The sequence below is a fragment of the Pseudophryne corroboree genome, chromosome 10 (genome assembly GCF_028390025.1).
Source record: "Pseudophryne corroboree isolate aPseCor3 chromosome 10, aPseCor3.hap2, whole genome shotgun sequence".
Classification (NCBI taxonomy): domain Eukaryota; kingdom Metazoa; phylum Chordata; class Amphibia; order Anura; family Myobatrachidae; genus Pseudophryne; species Pseudophryne corroboree.
The window spans coordinates 58,616,755-58,622,754 of NC_086453.1; the positions used below are offsets into that span (position 1 = coordinate 58,616,755).

Below are 6,000 nucleotides of genomic sequence, written 5' to 3' on the forward strand. Positions count from 1 at the left end.
CTACAGAGACACCTGCTTGCATACCCTACCATCAAAGCCCCACAGTTTCCTGCACACGCACACCATAAATAATGCACGATTGCACGCAAACAGGCACTTACACAGCTATTAAGATTGCGCCGTAACAATTTCACAACGGCCAATGATCAGGGCAGTTTTGCAAGTGCAAATTAAAACCCACAAATGGAAAAAAGACGACCATAAAATGCATCACATTCAACCAGCGGATGCGGAGACGACGGATACATCAGAAACTCTTCAGTAAGAAAACACCCAACAAGCATATAATTTTTTCAGTAACACATTAATAAAATGCTCAATTACCATCAAAGGAAAGGTGCAGGGACAGATGGAGCTGTACACACACACACACACACACATCACACTCTGCACAGTGACACTGCTAGGCTGTGTAACACTTTGGTGACATCACACGGCCTATCGTTTTAAAGTGATATGCAGTAAGCACTTGGCTCCTCAAATCGGTGTGCTGCAGAGAGAGGTGTTGCAGGCGGAGGGTTAAATTATAGACGGGCAAGAAACTCAGCACAAGCTAATCCTACCAGCATAGGGACAGGCAATGTGTGAGTCTGCGCCTGAGGGAGAACACACAGCAGGGTGGAGGAAAAATAAATACATATAAGGAAGAGTTAGTACTTCTATGTTTTATTTATCAGTTCTATTGCACGCTCAAGGCAGCTACATGTGCATGGTTATCCCACCACCTCCTGTTGCTCACATTTGAAGTGTGATATATGGCAACGGATTTTCATTACCATCCCCCTTTTCCATCCATAGACTAGGAAAGGAAAGAGCATTGCACTAAGGTTTTCCATTGGGGATGGGGGGAGGTGTTAAGGGAATTGGAGAAATTCTGTATAGTAGTGTACAAGTGGTACGTAGGCACAGTATATAGCAGCCTATTATCCTTCATGTCTATAAAATAGCTAGTGCATCCCGTTATAAAAGTAAGGCTAGCATCCCTTACTTATTAACATTTATGTAGCGCCTGCATAGGCCGCAGGGCTTCGCAAATGACTACACAGTATTTCAACGAGACTGAATGTATACAGGCTGACAAAGTGAAAAGAGGGCGCTGCCCACAAGATTTCAACCTACAGACTTCCCAGGGTTATATTACTAGGGAGCGGGTCGTCAAAGCCGCCGAACATTGGCGCTTAGACCGACATTTATAAAAAACGGCCATTGGAACAGATGTTAATCCAGTCGGGTCTGACAACCCATTAGTAAATCTAGCCCCCATTTCAAGTGTCGCTCTTTTGTAGGGAACGTAAATCTCCTTACCCACTTTCCTTCCATGGTTCCACTTTTGTGCATAACTATCTTGATGAATTCAATGCCTACAAGAGAGTCTGGCAATGCAGCTCAGCCTTGCGTATCACTGTGTAGACTTGTGTTCCAACGGAAAATGTGCGAGACGCGTGGCCTCGATTTGGGACGCTATGCCGATAATTTTGTTGATGTGTGAATAAGAGTCGCACCGCATCCAACCCAATTTTTTGTGCATACAGAGTCGCAGTACAGATTTGGATGCACAGTAGCAGAAGTTAAAGGGGCCTTCCTGGAGACTGGGAGGTAAGAGGGGGGTAAAAAGTTTAGCAGGTGTGTGTTGATGATAGCAGTTGTGAAAGTGAAAAAAGACCAAGCACAAGAGTCTCTGCTGAGTCACCAGAGGATTTAAAAAAAGGGGCAACAGAAATAAATGATAGACCAGCCTGATTAAGCACTTATTGCAGTTGCCGTTTTAAATCCATTGGTCAAAGCCACTGACGGTTTGCGACACTGATAAACCGACGAATAATAACAGACGGATGCCACCATACATTTGAGAAGCAAAAAGGCTTGGGTGCACGTATTCAAATATCACAGACGCCATCCGTCCCTCTTATTTAGCAAAGTGCCATGTTTTAAGGACTTGCCCAAAGAACATTTTGTTAGCCCAATTTTTCAGTAACAACCCAGAAGCAGGACTGAAAATTATTTGGAGACAATAAAAAAAGGTGAGTAGGGAATTGGGTTCATAAGAGGGATAGTTGGACCCATAGTGCATGAATGTATAAGGCCACGTGCATATCGTCGTTGGAAAGAGGGATACGCAACCATATGCCAATGACCCCCATGATGCACTGGCAATGTTGAACACAATGGAGAATGTTTTGCTACTGAGCGAGCGTCTAAGTCGCACCATGCATGCATCCCGACTGTGTCCAGACAGAGTCGCAGTTGCGATTACTGGCGCGTACACGGAGACCTGCATTGAAAATGTATCCGGGTACGTGGGCAGTGACTGGGAGGTGGCTTAGTGCATGCACAGAGATGATCTGTCTTTTAGGAGTGTTATGGGGGGGGGGGGGGGGGGGGGGTACACTGATGCTCCACTGCTCACATGCCATACCCGGATGGCGAAACTGTACCTGCCATGGTGCAAGTTTCGATGGTGCAATCGATGATGGCGTCTAGAGACGCACCAATCGCTATTTCAGAATCTGACACTGGCAGTGCGCATCTCAGTTCTTGCATATTCAGACGCACGGATGTACCGCAGGGAGGACACAGACAGGCAGTCGATGCTTTGTAGAGATGAAACACAGAGCTGGGAACTGTTCTACTATCCCCCATCCCAGCTCAGACTTCCCTTTGCCGGTAGCCGTGCCTCCTCCTGTCTACTGGCAAACACCGCAAAGTGCAAGTACACTTACATAGTGCCACTAGTACATTGTGCTTTATAATGGCTGCACAAAGAGGAGCGGTAATATTATAAGGTGTACTCAGAACTTTATAACCTAATTGTGGGATCTGTGCCCGTTCCCATCATTAACGTCTCCAAGGCCAAGCATGCCGCCTGGAACCCAACCCATTAACACAGCTCCTTATCTTAGGACATTAATTTAATGGTTCCAGGGTTTCCAGGTACATAACAAAATAAAATCAATTATAAAAAAGGAGGCATAGTTCACTGTCTGAAGACAAATAATTATACGGGTGACCTGAGATTATACTGAACATATACAGGTAAGATACACACAGCAGATGGACAGAAGACAGTTTCAGAACCACTAACGTGCTGGGGTGAGGACATTACTTAAAATGAGACTATGGGGGTGATTCAAAGGGGAAGGCAGTTGCAGTAGCGGCTGTGTCTTTTGGTGCATCCAAAAACTATGCCGTGGCGGATAGGCATCCTATTGAAACACCCACCGGTTGCAGTGCAATGCCACCAATGTGCGTACAAAGACGCACCAGCGGTGCACCATGCACCAGAAATTTAACCTGCAGAATGTGCCAACTGACCATGGACCCCAGTGTTGGTGCCCATCAGACACCTACACACCTGTGACTGGTAGCAACCCTCCCCAGTTACCACCCAGAAACGCCCAGCAATATTGCCTGGGTCTCCATGCAATTTCGACCTGCACCTCTGCACTGTAACCCCTGCATCACGAGCAGTGCAACACGAAAACAGCCACTAACGCCGATACCTTCCCTGCGGCCAGGTGGACGCAGGGAAGGTATCGCTAGATAATCCTAATATACATGGGAAAGAACGGTACATTAATTCACAGCCTGACGCTCACATACAATAAATGGAAGGTGACAATTTTTTGCTTGCACGACATGAACAAATAATAAGACTTAGCGGAAAGGAAGATTCTCTTCTCTAGGGCAGATGTAATTTCTAGTGTCCCTCCTAAATATAGCATGGTGCTGTGTAAGGCCGAAAAACACAGGGATCACGGTGGATTCTGCAACCAATAGTACATACCTCTATCAGCTATCTAATACCATGTGGTGGCTCACAGCAAATGGGTGCAAGAGGAGGGTGAGGATACATAAAGAATTGTGCTTCTCTTGGAAAAATCCATTTATATTTTCATACAATGACTGTATTACGGGAAAGATAAGAGATGGCTGAAAAGATCTGCCCTACCGTGGACGAAAAAAGGTTAGCGACATAGGACTGGGACATATTGGGATACCAGAAAAGCGACATACTGATTAATAGAGGTTACTGAGCAGCATATGGCACTTTGACCATCAGAAGAACAAGCCCTCTAACCACACACACCTAATGGGATGAGAGCATGTGAGATTGCAGAACTGCCAGCTGATAGGGAGGGTCTGACGGCAAGGGACGGGAACCATTGGATACAGGCTGGTTGGGGTGTATGGAGATGCACGCAAGATGTGGCCCAAATGGCAACGCTTACATGGAACAGGTTCTAAAATGAGCTGAAGAGAAATGAATTAATTACTCTAGAACAAGAGATGGAAAATTGGTAAAACATGTGATTCTGAAGAAATATAATGCAGCAGATTGTATATAATACACAAGAACATTACATGCAGGTACAGATACACATTTATATACATGTGTGTAATATATATGTGTGTGTGTATACATACAAACACACACACGTATGCATGAAACTGTCTTTACTTGAACGTGCATATATCACCCCTATATATATATATATATATATATATATATATATATATATATATATATATATATATATATATATATATATATATATCACACACACATGCAACAAAACACCAAATAGCAGCATAAAAATACCAAACATGATTGGAAAAGACACAGTACACGGAGGATGAGAGCAATGCAGACATAAAAAACAGGAATGGGATACAATAGCATAAATGGGGGGAGGGTTGCAACACTGGTTGTCAGGGAAGGCAGAGAGAATGATGTGATCAGGCAGTAGCAAGGCAAGATATGCAGAAATGGGAGCGGGCAGCCGATAATGCTCCATTAATCCTTTTCGCTGCTGGAAGGGCCTGCAAGCCACTCAAGGGAGCAGAGACGGGCAAACTGCAAACGGGTGGGCTGTCAGGAATTGAAAATATAGAAAATTATAATAACAGGTACCAGAGGAAAGGACGAATGATGTCCAAATTCAGAGAAGCATCCAAAAAGCAAGCGGAATAGAGGAGTGCCCCTTAAGATGCCAATACATGGAAACCTTTTTTCTTTTTCTTTCTTTTTTTTGCTGGGAGGATGCAACGCCTTAAAGAAGGACCTAATGGCATGGTCACCAGGTGCCATGCAGGGTTGGGACTGGCATGATGCAGGGCATGTGCAATACACAGGGATGAGGCATGGATGGGGGGGCTGTGTGGTACCCAGGGCACCTGGATGCTGAGCCTAGCATGGAACAGGTGCTGTCAATCATCAACCCCCCACCCCAAACTCACCTGTTCTCTGCAGGATGGGCCTCCCCGGCTGTCTCTTCTCTCCCCAGCTGTCTCATGCAGGGTGATGGCGACGGTGCTGTCTCTCTCTATGTGATGCATATATACCTCCCCAGCAGCTCCCCTAACACCATGGCTCTCGGTGACTTACCCCTTACCCTGGGTGCCCCCTGCCCCACCTGGCACCAGTTTTGCCCCCTCCTTCCCTGCCCTGTGCGGTCTCCTCTCCCACCAGGTGACTCTATTAGCGTCTCGGTCTCCACGGTGTGGGTCAGAGCTGCAGACTGTGCTGGAGCCGGGGTGCAGCCCCGCCGCAGTTCTGGTAGCCGGCAATAGGGGAAGGAGAGCCGGTGCCTCTCAGCTCCATCATCCCTTCCAGCTGCCGCTGACACCCCGCTCCTCCTCCCTCCGTTCAGACAACGGGGTGCAGCACGGGAGAGAAAATCACCCCTATTACCATCAGCAGCGGCAGCAGCACCAGCGCCTCCTCCCTGGCACCCAGCGACCGCCCCCGGCCACCGGACAGACGTGCGCCACAGCCAATCATCGCACGCCAAGGCGCCTGGCCCCGCCCTAAACACCTAGAGAGGCGTGGCTGCAGGAAATGAGTGGCGTGCGCAGGGGCCAACAGGAGGAGAGGTGTGTAGGGAGTGCCTGAAGGCCAATCAGAGGCTGCAGGGGGCGGGATCAGATGTAAGGGATGATGTCATCCTGAGAGTGGTGAGGTTTAAAGGGAAGGTGTACCAATGGGCAGAGGAGGGGGAT

At 47.2% G+C, this 6,000-nt stretch overlaps 1 protein-coding gene across 5 annotated transcripts in view; it reads right to left on the reverse strand.

Annotated features, from left to right (window-relative positions):
* PPFIA3 (PTPRF interacting protein alpha 3) overlaps positions 1–5,772 on the reverse strand; it is a 145,456-nt gene extending 139,684 nt beyond the window's left edge. For 2 of the 5 annotated variants that reach the window (XM_063942440.1, XM_063942441.1), the window contains exon 1: positions 5,239–5,772. The gene's annotated coding sequence lies outside the window, so the exon portion shown is untranslated. The remainder of the gene's footprint in view (positions 1–5,238) is intronic. The other 3 variants (XM_063942442.1, XM_063942438.1, XM_063942439.1) reach the window with 2 other exon arrangements.
* Between the last annotated feature and the right edge of the window lie 228 nt (positions 5,773–6,000).